At 36.4% G+C, this 16,640-nt stretch overlaps 1 protein-coding gene across 3 annotated transcripts in view; it reads left to right on the top strand.

The window, feature by feature from the left end:
* The first annotated feature begins 944 nt into the window (after positions 1 to 944).
* LDAH (lipid droplet associated hydrolase) overlaps positions 945 to 16,640 on the top strand; it is a 147,725-nt gene continuing 132,029 nt past the window's right edge. Inside the window, exons 1-2 of one of the 3 annotated variants that reach the window (XM_033176391.1) lie at positions 970 to 1,038; positions 16,123 to 16,230. The gene's annotated coding sequence lies outside the window, so the exon portion shown is untranslated. Of the gene's footprint in view, positions 1,044 to 16,122; positions 16,231 to 16,640 lie in introns of all 3 variants that reach the window. The other 2 variants (XM_033176390.1, XM_033176392.1) reach the window with 2 other exon arrangements.

The raw sequence follows: 16,640 nt of genomic DNA, 5'->3' as shown, positions 1-16,640 counted from the left end.
GTATACCTTGAAGATATTGGGGGTTCAGTTCCATACTACCACAATAAAGCAAACATCACAATAAAGCAGTTCACACAATGTTTTTGGTTTCCCAGTGCATATAAAAGTTATGCTTACACTGTACTGTAGATCATTGTGTACAACATGTCTAAAAAAATGTACATACTAAGAAAAATAGCTCAGAGCTGTCTGAGCTATGTGAGGTATGCAAAATTTATTAGGCCCGGACAGATGTGAATACTGGCTTCCATCACGCCATCCCACGTCTAAGGGCAATTGTTAAAGGCATTTTGTTCTTTACCAGCTGCTTCACCCATTATCTTTATGTTCCTGGAATTTGTGATACATGGAAGAAAGCATAGCCAGTCAATAGCTTAAGTTTTTAAAATATAAATTCTTGGTAAACAAGTTAAGATCTGCCTCCTCTCCTTTCCTTAAAAACCTACTCTGACTGCTTGCTAATTGGAGTGTATATTCAAGGCAACTTGAATCTAAGCTCCTGAGTGGCCATTCTCAAGCATTGAGCCCAAATCAACTCTATACTTAATATTATTTTCTGAATTTTCTTAAAGCTGGCAACACCTTAATTAAAAAATACTTTATTGATCATGCTTATGAACATGATCAAATGAGAATCAACTTTGCTGTGTATGTGGGGAAGATATGCAACTAGTAATGCAGAAAGAGGGAAATGGGAAGAGGGAGAAAAGAGGGGCAGACATGGAACAAATGAGAGAGAAGGAAAGGGAAGCCCTAAGTATATCAAGGATGACAGAAAATAAAAGGCGGATAAAATTCAAACGAAAAAGAAAGGAAAACCCCAACACCCTCCAAGAGGTCTCTCTGAATCTGTACCACCGGCTCCAGGCCACAAACAGAAATCTCCCAGGCAGCTTGTGCGCCGCGCGTCCGGCTGACATCGGCTTCCAGGATCAGCTCGCGGCGCGGTACTGTGACGTCACCTGAAGGGAGCACTTCCGGTCTTGTGCCGCCTTCCCAGGACCCTCAGGGAGAGCCGGCCGCCTTCCAGGCGGACAGGTGAGGTACAGCTTCCCGAGCTCAGGGTGACTGCCCAAAGGAAGGACGGGTGGGCAGGCACGCGGAATCTGGCGCCTCTTCTCTATGGTTCCTCGCAGAGCCCCTGTTGCCCTGTGCCAAATGGCCCGTAGCAGCGAAAATAATACTGTTCCGACAGCTCGCTAGTTAGGAGCCACTTGGCCTGGGAGTCCCTTAGTCGCTCACCCGAGCGCGGGAATGCAGCATTTGAACCCCTAAGTGCAGCCCACCTGTGAGGGAATCTTACAGCTCCCCCGTGGAGGAGTAGAGGCCAAAAGGTTGGGCAACCGGCCGGGAAGAAGTGGCTAGGAGGGGTCAAACCCTGGGCCGTGAGTGTTCTTTGTCCCCAGCGTTTAGTGCTCACGCCGCCTTTTATTCACGGTGAAGACCTTTACCATAAACTCTCACCCTTGGGTCTTAGTTTGATTTTCTTCCCCACGCAAGACAGGATGCAGATTGGAGCACTTTATTCCTTGATTAATTAATTCGTGCCTTCCCTCGCAAGTAGTTACCGGACAACTGCTTTGTGTCCTGTGTACCAAACACAAGACGTTGATAGTCCTGGCCGGGCGCGATGGCTCTCACGCCTGTAATCCCAGCACTTTGGGACCCCGAGGCGGGCGGATCACGAGTTCAGGAGATCGAGACCATCCTGGCTAACACGGTGAAACCCCATCTCTACTAAAAAAAAAAAAAAAAAAAAATAGCCGGGCGTGGTGGCGGGCGCTTGTAGTCCCAGCTACTAGGGAGGCTGAGGCAGGAGAATGGCATGAACCCGGGAGGTGGAGCTTGCAGTGAGCCGAGATCGCGCCACTGCACTCTAGCCTGGGCCACAGAGTGACACTGTCTCAAAAAAAAAAAAGAGTTGATAGTCCTATAGTTGAAAGAACAAATCTGTTTGGAGAAAGAGATACAACCAAAAGAAACCCAGAAGATTTAGAAGCATCTCCAGAATGTTTATTCTCAAAAGCTGTTTTTTAATTAAACTTCTTTCTGAAACTATAAGTAGGAGTGTCTCTGTTGTGTGTTTTCCCATTTTTCCACCTAAAGGTGAAAGGCTTGGAAACCTGCTAAGGCCCCTCTTTCCATCATGTAGCATTCTAGGCCACAATCAAGGCAACGCAATGGTGCCCATCTAAAATTTTGCATTTTAATATTTTGCTTTTTGATAACTTAATGCCTTCAGACTGGAGGACTTTTTCTTTGTTAAAATGTTGCTCTGCTTTCAGCATTTTCTCCCTTGTAGTATTACCATGATATATTTAAGATTAAGCACTTAATTCTGAAGTCACTTTAAGTATACTTCAACCAAAGGGAAATTAGTATATTATTTCTAATGAGTGTATTTAATATAGGTAAGTAGTTTGTACACTTACGAAATTCTTGGCATTAATTGATGTCCAGAAGCTGAAAGCTGCTCTCTGGCACATTTAAAAAGTGTGTGTGCTCAAGCCTGTAATCCCAGCACTTTGGGAGGCCGAGACGGGCGGATCACGAGGTCAGGAGATCGAGACCATCCTGGCTAATACGGTGAAACCCTGCCTCTACTTAAAAATACAAAAAACTAGCCGGGCAACGAGGCGGGCGCCCGTAGTCCCAGCTACTCGGGAGGCTGAGGCAGGAGAATGGCGTAAACCCGGGAGGCGGAGCTTGCAGTGAGCTGAGATCCGGCCACTGCACTCCAGCCTGGGTGGCAGAGCAAGACTCCGTCTCAAAAAAACAAACAAACAAACAAAAAAAAGTGTGTGTGTGTGATTACAAGAAAGTTTGATGTCATAGTTGCCAACTTAGACATAGCAAAGGAGTTGTGCAAAACAAATTGCCTTTTTCCAGTAAAGATAATTCAGCAAGTTCATCTTGAGTGTAATGTGTGCTTTAGTTTTTAATATGTCCTCAGCAGTAGTCATGGATTTTATCTTCATTTAAGCTTGATTTTCTGGCCGACTTGCACAGATTTAAGAAGATTCTCACTGGGGTTAGTGTGCAGTCATTCAGATAGCAAATAGAGCAAAAGTAGGTGAAATGTAAAAGTCATTAAAAAAAGAATTGTGAAAGTGCTCATGTCGCAACCACATCAAGCAGGAGCAAAGACAGAATCTTGGTATAACATATAGTCATTACCACTTGGACTTTCTCCTACAATATTTTGCAGTTTGTTTTTTGGATTCATTAGTGTTATATAATATTTCAAAGCTATATGTGACTGGGAAATATTGGAATAGGTATCAGAGGACTGTAGAATTTATTTTGCCATTTAAATGCTTATGTCCTTGAACAAAAAATGTAAACATCTTTGACCTTTAATTTCTTGTTCTATTAATTGCCTGCTTTTTAGGTCTCCTTAAGGTCTGATGAGAAAGGAAGAGAATATAATTTGCAAATGAAAAGAAGTTAAAAAAAAAAGTGGTTTTATTGCAAGGGGCTAGATGTTGATCAAGTCAGGATATAGAAAACAATTATTTGTTCTTACATGTTATTCTGGAGAAAGATGAGATGGATACCCATAGTTACAGCAGACTGTAAAAAAAATTCTGTTTATGCATCATCTGTTTATATGTTGACTTTCACCTGTATGGTTCAAGTTTATATAGGGCTATGTGCTAAGATTCCCAATTTTCCCCTTTCATACCACTTATTATACCAATTGCAATTAAATACATGTATAATTATTAATAACTTTTTTAAAAGCCTTTTTGTTTTGAGATAATTACATAGTCACAGGAAGTTGCAAAAAACTTTACGGGGAAGTCCCTGTGTACCCTTAAGCCTGACTCCCTCGATGGTAACATCTTGGATAACTGTGGCACAATGTTAAAACTGGGAAATTGGCATTGATACAATTCACAGAGTGTATTTCCATTTCACCAACTTTATAAGGACTCGTTTGTGTGTGTACACCGGTCTATGTGTAGCTTCTTATAACTACCATAATCAAGATAAAGAATTATTCCATCACCACAAGGCCCCCTGATGCTGCCTCCTTATAGTCAAACTATCTTGTCCCAGCTCTATCCCTAACCTGTGACAACCACTGCTCTATCTCTATAATTTTGTTATTTCAAAGATATCGTGTAGATGGACTCATACCATATGTAACTTTTTGAGATCCATCCAAATTGTGTGTATCATGCATTCCTTTATTGCTGAGTAATAGTCCATGGGATGGCTATGCTGCAGTTTGTTTAACCATTCATTCATTGAAGGACATTTGGGTCATGCTATTATAAATAGAGCTTCTATGAACTTTTTGTGTGAAGGTTTTTGAGTGAACATACATTTTTCCCCTTCTGGGAAAAATGCCCAAGAGTACAATTACTGAATCATATGGTAAGTGTATGTTTAGTGAATTCATACTTCTTTAGCTTGTTGATGTGAGTTACATTGATTTTAAAATGTTGAACATAACTGGTATAAATCTCACTTGGTTATAGTATATAATTGTATATTTCCATATTCTATTTGCTAATATTTTGTTAAGGTATAGGTAGAGAGGTATGAGAGGTTAAGGTGTAGGTATGAGAGATGTGTTGTAGTTTTTTGCTTGTTTGTTTTCTACTGCCTTTGCCAGGCTTTGATAGTATAATAGTATTCTACATGGTTTTTAGTGATAACCCTTGTTTCATTATTGGTGCTGTATTAGTAATTGGTGTAGTTTTATCTTTTTCAGTGGTGATTTGCTGATTACAGTGACCTTTTTCAGAGAACTAGCTCTTTATTTCATCTTTGTCTATTTTTCTATTTTTAATGTCATTGATTTCTGCTCTTACTTTTATTATTATCTTCCTTCTCACTTTAAGATTATTTTGCTTCTCCTTGTCTAGTGCTGTGATTATTAGTTTAAGATCTTTCTTTGTTTTTAATGTAAGCATTTATTGCTCTGATTTCCCTCTTGGCATTGCTTTAGTTGTATCTCACAAATTTTGCTGTCTTGTATTTTCATTTCCATTCAGTTCTATATATTTTAAATTTTTCCTTAGAAGTTTGCTTGACCTATGAAAATATTTGGGAGTGTCATTTAGTTTCCAAGTTTTTGGTGATTTACCCATTGTTTTTCTGTTGTTGATTTCTAGTTTTTTCCACAATGATCAGAAAACATAAGCTGTGTAATTTTTAATTTTTAAGTTTGTTTTATGACTGAGGGTATGGTGTATCTTGGTGGATGTTCCATGTGTGCTTGAAAAGCATGTGTATTCTGCTATTGTTGGTTGCAGTGTTCTATACATGTCAGTTATGTCCTGTTCATTGATGGTGTTGTTCTGTTCTTCTGTGTCTTCTTGATTGTCTAATAGTTATTTTTGTTGCTGAAGATCCCAACTATAATTACAAATGTCTCTGTTTTTCCTTTTAGCTCTGTTGGTTTTGGCTTCATGTATTTTAAATATCCGTTGTTTGGTGCATATACGTTTAAGGTGTTTTCTTGATTAATTAATCGTTGTATCTTTGTACAATAATTTTCTTTGCTCTGAAGTCTACTTTATCTGATGGTAGTGTAGCCATTACTACTTAAAAAAGAGTAGTTAGCATGGCATATCTTTTCCATACTTCTATTTTCAACCTACCAATGTCATTATGTTTTAGTGAATTTCTTGTAGACACTATATGCTTGGGTCCTTTAAAAAAAGAAACTACTCTGCCAAACTCTGTCTTTTAGCTAGTATAGTTATATCATTTACACTTAAAGGTAATTGATATGGTAGGGCTTAAGCCAGCCATTTTGTTACTTGTTTTCTGTTTATTTCCTGTTTTTCATATTTGTTCCTCTTCTCTTTCTGTAGGTTTCTTGAATATTTTCAGAATTCCATTTGACGTGTTTATAGTGTTTTTGAGTATCTGGCTAAGTTAACCTTTTTTATTGTGCTTTAGGTATAACAATAGATGTAACAACTTATCACAAGGGATAATTTTATTGCCTTTTGCCAGTTGAAGTGTAGAGACCTTACTTCCATAAAGGTCCTTTTTCCTTTTCCCTTTTTAAAATTTTTTTTTTTTTTTTGAGATGGAGTCTCGCTCTGTCACCCAGTCTGGAGTGCGGTGGCGCGATCTCCACTCACTGCAAGCTCTGCCTCCCAGGTTCACGCCATTCTCCTGCCTCAGCCTCCCGTGTAGCTGGGACTACAGGCACCTGCCACCACGCCTGGCTAATTTTTGTATTTTTAGTAGAGACGGGGTTTCACCGTGTTAGTCAGGATGGTCTCGATCTCCTGACCTCATGATCCGCCCGTCTCGGCCTCCCAAAGTGCTGGGATTACAGGCATGAGCCACTGCACCTGGCCCCCTTTTTAAAATTTAATAGTTGTATTTTCTCTATACACCTTGAACACCACATCAGATGTTGTTATAACGTTTACTTCAACTATCAAATATGATTTAAGAAACTCATGAGATGAAGAATAGTTCATTTTATATTTACCATGACTATTACCCATTCCAGTGTTCTTCCTTTACTCAAATTAAACCCTTTTTGTTTGAGGAACTTCTTTTAGGAGAACTTCCTAAAGATATGTCTGTTAGTGACAAGTTAGTTTCCATCATCTGAGAATGTTGTTCCCCTTTGTTCCTGAAGGGTGGTTTTCACCTCTATGGAATTTGGCCTTGACAGTGCTTTTACTTTAATATTTGAAAAATGTGCCATTTCTTTCTGTCTTCCATGATTTCTGATGAGAAATCTGATGGCATTCAAATTATTATTCCCCTTAAAGGTAATGTGCCATTTCTCTCTGGCTGCTTTGGAGATTTTTTTCTTTGTTTTTAGTTTTCTAAACTTTGACTTATGATGTATCTTGTATTTTTATTTTTTCCTACTTAAGGTTTTCTCAGCTTCTTGACTCTGTAGATTTATGTCTTTTGTCAAATTGAGAAGTTTTCAGCTATTATATCTTTAATTATTTTTTTCAGCACCATACTTTCTTTTCCTCCTCTAAAACTCTGATTGGATGAATGTTAGGTCATTTGTTATTGTCCTACAAGTCCCTGATGCCCTTCTTGTTTCTTTGTCTGTTTTTCTCTGATCAGACTGAGTAAATTCTGTTGATCTGTTTTCAAGTTCACTGATCCTGTTCTCTGTCAATTCCACTCTACTATTGAGCCCATCCAGCAAGTTTTTAATTTTAATTAGTATTTTTTCAATTTTATAATTATTTTTTATTCTTTTTAAAACATTTCATCTTTCAAGGAGAGCTACTTTCAATATACATAGAATTTCTTGGAAAAACTAGTAACAGTTTTAGGTTATTTGTATATATAAACTAATGTTACTCAAGATTTTAAACCTTCTTTGCAAAGTTAACTCTGTAATTAGCAGATGAAGCATGAACGTATATAATTTTTTTCTCTCTGTCTCAGGTAATTCCTTGTTAGAGGCCCTAATAAAAGGGAAATGGGGAAGGAAATAGAGAAGAGAATTTAGGCATTGGCAAACTGAAAATCGTCTATAGTATCTTGCTGACAGGTAAAGTAGGAATTTTGAAACTCTAGAGAAAAGGAACCAGGAATGAAGATGGAATGAAATATTTATATTTACTTCATTAAAACTTTTAAAGTTGTCATATAGTTTCAGATTTAAAAAGCTCTTTCTTCCAGCCTAGGCAACATGGTGAAACCCCTTCTCTACCAAAAATACAAAAAGTTAGCCAGGCATGGTGGTGTGTGCCTATAGTCTCAGCTACTTGTGGGGTGGAGGCCGGAGTATCACTTGAGCCCAGAAGGTTGAGGCTGCAGTGAGCCAAGATTGTGCCCCTGTATTCCAGCCTGGGTGACAAAGTGAGATCCTATCTCAAAAGAAATAATAAAAATAAATTAAAAAACAAAAAGTTCTTTCTCCTTTCCTTCTTTTCCCTTGAAGAATACTGAAGATTTTTACATAGTTGACAAATGAGGTAAATCTAAGAAAAAACAAAAATTAAGTAGAATGGGTAACTTTCAGTGACCATACTTGAGATTTAGGTTTATCAGTTTGATTCCTATCCCTACGATATAATTAAAAATAAACCATAGACCCGCCCCATTGTCAGGCTCACTGACAGTATAACATTGTGATTAAAAAGCTCTTTCTCAGTAAGTGTGAAAAGTTAATGCATGAAAAAGAATATATGTTAATTTAGTGGGGAAAAAGATGGTTTCTGTATTACAGTGGTATTAGCACAAGTAGCTTTCCATCTGAAAGAAAATAAAATTGGATCCTTATATAGTGGATTAAAGGTTTAGAAGTAGAGATTAATAAAAATTAAACATCTGGGAAACAGTATGTAAAATATGGAAGCCCAGAAAAGCATTAGCATCTGCATTATACAAAGTTTTCTTACAGACTGATAAGAAAAAGATAAATAACTCACTTGGAACCTAGGCAAATGATGTGAAGAGACAATTCACAGAAAAGATAGTCTAAAAAGCTAACAAACATGAGAAAATGCTTAAACACGCTTGTAGTCAGTAAAATGCAAATTAAGGAATAAGGTATTTTATATCCAAAGACTGTAAGACTTACAAACAGTGGTATCACTTAGTGATGATAGGGTTGTAGAGGGAAAGATAACTTTCTACATCACTAAAAGAATTACATTCTTTTTTTGAGAATAATCTGGCAACATCTATTAAAATTCAACCAGCAATTTCACACTTGGCAATCTGGCCCATAAAAACAAAAGTGCTGGTAGATATGAATATATGTAAGAACATAGGTATTTAAGGGTACTTATTGCAGCATTGTTCTGAAAAAACTGGGAACTAATTGAGTGCTTGGCAACAGGGAGATGGTCATATAAATTGTGGTATATCCACATTATGAAACCATTAAAAATGAATTACTTATATAAACTCTGACTTGGCAGGATATCCATATGTTATTAAATATGAAAGCAAAATGCATAGAAGTGTATATAATATGCTACTATTTGTCAAACACTGGCAACTCATGAAAAAAATGCATAAATGCTTAACATGTATTTGTGTATAATTATAGAAGAATATGGAAGACTATACTAAGTAATATGGGTTTGGGAGAGATATGGATAGTAAGGAGGAGAGGTAGAATGGAGGCATGATGCAAAAGGTTAAAAAATTGTTTAGAAAAATCACAGCATGCATTGTATCTCATTTATCCATATAAGTGAAATTGTATATATGCATATAAGTAAAATTTTAAAAATAACATGAGCTCTGGATCTTTCAGACATTTATGGGTTCAAATTCTGACTCTGCCATTTTACAACTTACTAGCTGTGTGACTTAGGCAAATTGCTTAATGTCTTTCAATCAATTTTCTCACATATTTTCTTGGGGTGGGAGGATGAAATAATAGTACCCATCTCATAGGGTCGTCATCAGGATTAAATTTAGATAGCATCTGTAAAGTGCTTCACACAGTACCTGGCTTACAGAAAGCACTCTCAGTTATTCTTACTGTTGCCTTGGTTCTTACGCTCTTGGACATTTGTTAATATCTATTTTTAAAACTTTATCACCATCCTGCAACTTTCTTGAAACACTCCTCACTGGCTTACATTACTTTACATGTCTTAGTGAATGCCTATTTCTAGTTGTTCCTTTTTTATTTTGTTGATGTCTTTTTTCCTTACCTATGGATGTTGCTCCCAAAATATAGCAGGAGTTGCCAAAGAAGCTTTTGAATTAGGGTGACTGGGAGAATAGTGGTTCTATATATGGCAGCAGAGAAGTCATGATGTAGGGTTTATAGGGTTGATTTTTAAAACAAGATGATTTTGATATTTGCCATTTTTTATGCATCAATGAGGCATCCAGATAAAAATGTTCAATAGCTGGAAAAACTTGACAGGAACTTGAGTAGATATAAAGGATTCTCCCACATGGCTAATTCTCGAAGTGGATGTAATCTCAAAGGGAGAGCATATAGAGAAGTGAACCCAGGGCAGAAACTTTGGGAACAGGGAATAGGGGAGGAAAAGGTTCTCAATGAGGACTGGGAGGTGGCATAGAAGCCAAGATAGAGACATTCTTTAAGAAGCAGCTGGAGAAACTGTATGTCTACTTTGTCCTCTCTTGAGCTTTAGTTCTGTGGCTCACATTGTCTTCTGGCCTTGTTCCTTATTTTCTTGAAACTTAAACTACATTTGTAACTAATCCTAGCTTCCTTTCTTCCCACTAATTTCCCTTCTTTTATATTTCCCCTATATGTATGTGAGTAGCACTTTCGTTCCTCTCATCTTTGGCATCAAAATCTGTCATCCCTGCCCCTTTCGCGTCCCTGGTTCTCCATATCATTACCAAGACTTTAGACTCCCATTCGCTCCTTTTTCATTCCCACTCTTGCCTACATTTGATCGATTATTATCAAAATAATCTAAAGAAGATTATTTTGAAATAATCTAAAGAAGATTATTTTGAAAGCTGCCAAACTCTAGTGTAATCTTCTGTTTTCTCTGTCTTTCATAGTCCTCTTAAAAAAACTAGTTTAATCCAGTCCCTCTCCCTTTTAAATCCACCAGATTCTCTTTCCTACAACATTTTCCCAAACTGTTCTGAGGAAGGAGATGAGGTATTAATGAGAGAGATTAGTAGGATCACTATTAATGAAATATAGTCAAATCAGATTTTAGAAGGTCGTATACCTTTTTGGCACCAGGGACCCCTTTTGTGGAAGACAGTTTTTCCACAAATGGTGGGGAGTGAGGGTGATGGTTTTGGGATGAAACTGTTCCATCTCAGATCATCGGGCATTAGATTCTCATAAGGAGCACACAACCTAGATCCTTTGCATGCACAGTTCACAATAGGGTTTGTGTTCCTGTGAGAATGTAATGCCTCCGTTGATCTAACATGAGGTGGAGCTCAGGCAGTAATGCTTGCTTGCCGCTTATCTCCTGCTATGTGGCCCGGTTCCTAACCAGTTCCAGTACATGGCCCAGGAGTTGTGGAACCCTGTTGTATACTATGTCCCCAACTTCAACATTCACAGTTCCTATCGGTGTGCTTTGAAAAAGTTCCTCAGAAGTAAAGCTTACGTGCCTTTGTGTTTAACTTAACTTTCCAGATTTTGTTTTCCAAAGATGGCCACAATAGTAACTCCCATACCACATGTTCTTTTTACAATATGACTTTGACACTTCTTCTACTGACCCCTCGCAGTAGAAATGTCAAGGTCATATTGTACAAAGCACATGCTGTCTTTGAATATTGATGGGCTTCTGTCTAACATGGAAGTGATGCTGCGTGACTTTTGAGGGTAGGTCATAAAAGATGATACAACTTCAGTCTGGTACTCTTGAGACATTTGCTCTTGGAACCCAGCCACCATTTTCTGAAGAAGCCTAAAGCAGCCCATATTGGCAGGCCAAATGGAGAAGGCACATGCAGGTGTTCCAGGCCAACAGCCTATGTGACAATAGCATCAGTCGCCAGGCATATGAATAAAGATACTTCCAGATGACTCCTGCCCCCAGTGATCAGGTCACACCCAGTTGTTGAGTTTTCTCAACTAAGGCCCCAGACTTTGGATCAGAGATAGGCTATCTTTGTTGTGCCCTTTCTGATTTCCTAACCCACAGAATCTGTAAGCATAGTAAATGGTTGTCTTAAGCCACTAAGTTTTAGAGTAATATTTTAGGTAGCGAGAGTAACTGGAACACCCAATGTTTCCTGAGAATAGTTTATTTTCTTAAGTATGGTAACTAATAGCTTGTGATACATGTTCCTTGGAAAAACTGTTTGTGGAATTACTGGTTTTCTAATTTTTTAGCTTGCCACTCAAGGCCTTCATAGTAGACAGTAGGACAGCTTCAGTATTGGCCTGTGCATTTCCAGCAAATCAGTCTCCTCCCTGAATGGTATTTTATTTATAGTTTCTGTATCAGTATTCTTTTACTCTTCTAGAAAGCCCTTATGTTTAGTTGCTATCTGTTAGTCTCTTTTGTGAAGTGCCTGTTCAAATATTTTGCCCATTTTTCTATTGAGTTGTCTCTTACTGATTTGTAGAAGTTCTTTGTAAATTCTGGATATGTGCATGTTGGGGGAAAAATCTATATTTTATATCCTATGTGTATATATATGTTTCCCAACAACAGGCTCGTATTCAGAATACTATACATATGTGTATATATGTGTGTGTGTATATGTATAGTGTTCTCCCACTCTGTGACTTGCCTTCTGACTCTCTTAATAGTGTCTTTTGCTAAATACAAGTTCTTAATTCTAGTGGAGGATGGAATTTGAAAGTATTTTCCTTTTTTTTCTTTTTCTTTTTCTTTTAGATAAAGTCTTAAGTCTTACTCTGCCACCAGGCTGGAGTGCAGTGGCGCGATCTTGGCTCACTGCAACCTCCAACTCCCTGGTTCAAGTAATTCTTCTGCCTCAGCTTCCTGAGTAGCTGGGATTACAGGCACGTGTCACCAAGCCCAGCTAATTTTGTTGTTGTTGTTGTATTTTTAGTAGAGATGGGGTTTCATGGTATTGGCTAGGATGGTCTCCATCTCCTGATCTTGTGATCCACCCTCCTCAGCCTCCTAAAGTGCTGAGATTACAGGTGTGAGCCACCACGCCTGGCAGTCTTTTCCTTTATGGCTAATGTTTACTATTACCTTGTTTAAGAAACCTTTGGCTACCCTAGGCTCATAAAGATATGTTCCAATGTTATCTTTTGGAAGCTTTATTATTCACCTTTTACATTTAGATCTATAATATACCTAGTACTGTATTTTATCTATGATGTGAGAAAGGAGTCAAGATTCATTTATTTTCCACATGGATATCCAGTTGAACCAGCATGATTTATTTGAAGGACCTTCTTTTCCTTACTCCTCTGCAAGAACACCGTTGTCATAAATCATGAAGATACATGTTTGGATTTGTTTCTGGATTCCCTGTTCTTGTCCACTGTTTTGTCTATTTTGTCTGTCTTTGTATTTAATAATGGCATGTTTTTATTAAACCTGGGCATAGGGTAAAGTCCTCCAACTTTGTGGTTGTTCTTCAAACTTGTCTTGGCTATTATTATTATTATTTTGAGATGGAGTCTTGCTCTGTCGCCCAGGCCGGAGTGCAGTAGCATGATCTCTGCTCACTGCAAGCTCCGCCTCCTGGGTTCAAGTGATTCTCCTGCTTCAGCCTCCTGAGTGACTGGGACTACAGGTGTCCGCCACCACGCCCAGCCAATTTTTTGTCTTTTTATTGGAGACAGGGTTTCACTGTGTTAGCCAGGATGGTCTCGATCTCCTGACCTCGTGATCCACCTGCCTCAGGTTCCCAAAGTGCTGGGATTACAGGTGTGAGCCACCACACCTGGCCTTGTCTTGGCTATCCTTGACTTTCTACACTTCCACATACATATTAGAATTAGCTTTCCAATTTCCATTAAAAAAAAAAAAAAAGGAAAGGGAAAAAAACCTGATTTGGATTAGAATTTTACAAATCTAAGAATTAATTTAGAGTTTATACTAGTGAGTCTTCCAGTTCATGAATATGGTTTGTCCCCTCATTATTTAATTTCTCTCAGTAATATCCAGCAAACCATTTAGCTTTCTGTGTAGAGGTCTTGCACATCATTTGTTAGATTTATTCCTATTTGATTTTTTTGATGCTGTTGTAAGTGGTCCCTTTTTAAAAAATTTTATTTCCAAATTGTTTGTTGCTGGTATATAGAAATACATTTGATTTTCATATATTGACCTTTTAGCTAATGACCATGTTGCATTCACTTATTAATTCAATTAGTATATGTAAGGATTTTTTTTTTGCGTTTTCTATGTGTATCATCATGTTTGTGAATAATCACATTTCCTATCCAATCTAAATACATTTATATCTTTTTTTGGTTTCTTATTGCATTGGCTAAGACCTCAAGTATAGAAGTGTTGATAGCAGACCTCCATATCTTGATCCCAAACTCAGAGAGGGTTTCAATATTTTACCCGTAATAAAACATTTACTGAAGATTTTTAATACTTGTATTATATGAAAAAATATGTATTTCATGTTTATATTTTATGAAAGATTTCTTTATTTTTCACTTTTTAAGAATTTTTTCATGATTCTTGGATTTTATAAAATATTTTCTCTATCAATTGAGATGATTATATAAGTTTTCTTTACCCTGTTAATGTGGTAACTTAAACTGATTAAATTTTGAATATTTAAACAACTTTTCATTTCTGGTATATACACAATTTGGTTGTCATCTATTACCCTTTTATATAGCACTAGATTTGGTCTGCTAATATTCTGAATAGTTTTTGCATCTATCTCAACCTTAATTATAATGTACATTTTAAACTAAAAATTACAAAGAATTGCTGATTTCATAAAAAGAGTTGGGAGGTGTCTCTCTTTTTCTATTCTCTGGACAACTCTATGTAAAATTGGTATTATTCCTTCCTTAAGTGTTAATTTCATCTGGACCAAGAATTTTGTCGTAAGGTATAAGTCTATTAAGAGTCTTCTAGTCTTTTTTCTTTTTGTATCTGCTGGGTTCGGTTTTTTTGTTTGTTTGTTTGTTTGTTTTGGAATTTGTCCATGTCAAGTTTATTGGCATACATTTCTTAATAATATTTGTTTATTATTTTTTCATGTCTGTAGAATCTGGAGTGATTTCCTTTTTTCACTCCTGATATTTATTGATTGTGCCATCTCTTTTCTTGAGAAGTCAAGGGTTTGCTTATTTATAGGTATTTTCAAAGTAAACACTTTTGGGTTTGCTAATCCTCTCTAATGTAAACTTTTTTTCCTATTTCATTAATATCTACATTATTATCTTTTTTCTATTTTCTTTATTTGGATTCATTTGTTTTTTTTTTTCTAATTCCTTAAGCCAAATGGTTCTTTTATTTGCAGCCTTGTTTTCTAATATATGCATTTCAAAACTTTGAATTTTCCTGCATTCATATCTTTATCTGCGTTTCATACATTTTGTGTCGTATTTTCTATTCTCTATTGCTTCTCTGCTTTCTGCTTATTTCTATATTAATTATTTTCTATATTTTATTAGTTTGTTTCACAGTCTTATAAATTCTTTCAGTGGTTACGAGTTTTTTTAACAGATTTTTTAAAGGTTTTTCTGGCTTTTCTAATTGTTCTCAATGGAAGATTATTTGGGATATACAGATCACCAGCATATTTATGTTGGCTTGTAGGCCAATTTTTAAAAATGATCAAAGTAAAACTTCTGATACCAATTAAAAATTTTGTATTTCTGCCCTGGGCCTTTCAAAGTCAAACCTGCACTTGACCAGTCACCATATATTTTCCAAGTAGGTTTAATACTAGTGCCTAGGAATAGCCCTAATGAAGGTTCAGACACATGCAAAGTATATGCTCTGCTCTGTGTCATTATGGCACAATAACAGAGTCCACAAAGTTGTCCACTTTTGATAATATCAGGTATAAAGTTTTTGGCATTTGAGGAAGTTTTAGAAGCTTCCTGTTCATCTTACATATGTAATAAATAATGTAAGTCATGATTAGATATTGTTGGTTCTTTAACTTTGAAAGAAAACCATCTTATTACCTCTTTTTCAAGTTTTATTGAAAGACTGGACATTTAATTGAAAACTATTTGGACATTGCAACACAAAATTTAAAAAAATTGTTATCATCTACAGTTCTTACATGAATAAAGCAGTATTCTTACCAAGTAGCCAAAGTAAAATGCAGACATTTTACTGTATGCTGAAGCTGATTAAGATGTATTATTTATAACTCCACTTTCAAATATTTTATTTATTAGTATGGTCTTACTGTTCTCAATGGCTAACTTTATAATAAATATTGAAAGTATTTAACTACATAGAATCACTTAATGTATATTAAGTATATATTTAAACATGTGAATAAATCAGCCCATGACTTTATGTTTATATTATACATACTATAACAAATATTATAAATTTGAACCTCTAAAATTTATACTCGTCAAATTATCTAGGTTTGTATGAGATTTAATTGGAAAAAAACCCTAGAAGCCCATTAAGCAAATTAAAACCTATATTTAAGAAAATAGTCTTGCCTAAGATGCACAAATTGTATCCATGCTTAGTTTTTATCTAGCACAAGTCTTGCTGCTTACCAAAATTGATTTTATTAAAGATTGCTTATTGCTTATAGGCTGAGGCTGAAGGCGTGCCATTATCCTTTACCAATATATAATTACAACATACTGTCCTTTGTTAATCTGACACTTATTTGAAGAACTGAACTACCTTGGATTCTTAGGTAAGAGTTTTAATTCTTGTGCCTCAGATTTTCCATTGCTGCTTTTACATGGGTGTGTGAGATTCAGAAATATGAGAGTGAAGTAAAATAAAAGATGCTTTATAAATACACATGGAATTAGGTGCCTGCAGGGGAAGCTACACAGCAGCTAGCCAGTATTTTAATTCCATGTTTCTCAGCTGTATTTTATTTGACATGTTAGAGTTGTACTTTTTGTTTTCCAATGTTTATAGACTGAGCTTGATTTTCATATCTACTTGAATTCTCATTGATTTTGTGGCTAATCAATCTCCCAAGATGTCATTTACTTGAAGTTAAGTATTGATATTTATGATTTGAATATATTTAACAACTTTATAGTTAATAACTTTAAATTCTTTTCTGGTGAAGGTATTCAGTTTGGCCAGTGT

The sequence above is a fragment of the Trachypithecus francoisi genome, unplaced genomic scaffold (genome assembly GCF_009764315.1).
Source record: "Trachypithecus francoisi isolate TF-2019V2 unplaced genomic scaffold, Tfra_2.0 Lachesis_group17, whole genome shotgun sequence".
Lineage (NCBI taxonomy): Eukaryota > Metazoa > Chordata > Mammalia > Primates > Cercopithecidae > Trachypithecus > Trachypithecus francoisi.
Note: the sequence above shows the minus strand (reverse complement) of the source record. Positions and strands in the feature narration are given on the sequence as shown.